General features: G+C 36.0%; 1 protein-coding gene across 1 annotated transcript in view; it reads left to right on the forward strand.

Annotated features, from left to right (window-relative positions):
* The window catches only part of LOC118410500 (diphosphoinositol polyphosphate phosphohydrolase 3-beta-like), a 6,942-nt gene that overhangs the window by 1,758 nt on the left and 4,347 nt on the right, over window positions 1-837 (forward strand). The gene's annotated exons all lie outside the window — the stretch shown is intronic.

Genomic DNA, 837 nt, shown 5'->3' on the forward strand with positions numbered 1-837 from the left:
AAAAGTTTGTTTTTGTGGCAGTTGACAATAGGTATGATCCTGATGATAAATCACCTATGATATGGTTATTGTGCTGTGCCTATTCTATTAATGAAATGTTTTGGTACAGCTATTCCATCTCTGTCAGATACACTAGTACTGAAAGGTGCTGTCAAAAAGCTTCTAATAATATCATCTGTCAAAGGCCAGCCTTTCACAGTGCACAACTAGAAATACCTTAAATGTTTGAATAGTTTAACCTTCACCATACTTATAATGTATAATAATTATATTAGGATTGAAAACATAAATGCCATTAATGCTGTGCAGAGGAAATGTTTCAGAAAATGGGTAGGGAACACCTTATCTTATATCGGAACCAGCATTTGTTCTGAGACACTTCCAAGGCCATGAAGGAACATGGCTTTAGCAATAAATCAGTTCAGTGCTGATCAAAAAACAAGAGTATGATGCAAAAGTACAAGGCTGTGCTGGATCACAACAACCTCAGCAGAAGAGATTGTATTATTAACGAACTGAAAGGGTTTACAAATGGATGCAAGTTTGCATTGTGAATGCAAATTTCAAACTGTTAACAGCCGGATTGTAAGCCAAAATGGATGAAATTAAACATTTTGATTTTTGGATCATGACATGAATGGAGCCTATGTAGGTCAGTGCACCATGTACTGATGTTGTCTGATAATGATAGCTTAATGACATGTCCAACTCTTCAGTAGAAAAATGTGGTTGTTAGGCTACTGACCTTTGAAGCACTAGTATACAGTTGACTTGTTTGGATGAGCTAATGGTTTGTTTTTTAGCACAAATGTGAGCACTAATAATAGGAAGTCAAGG

The sequence above is a fragment of the Branchiostoma floridae genome, chromosome 2 (genome assembly GCF_000003815.2).
Source record: "Branchiostoma floridae strain S238N-H82 chromosome 2, Bfl_VNyyK, whole genome shotgun sequence".
Lineage (NCBI taxonomy): Eukaryota > Metazoa > Chordata > Leptocardii > Amphioxiformes > Branchiostomatidae > Branchiostoma > Branchiostoma floridae.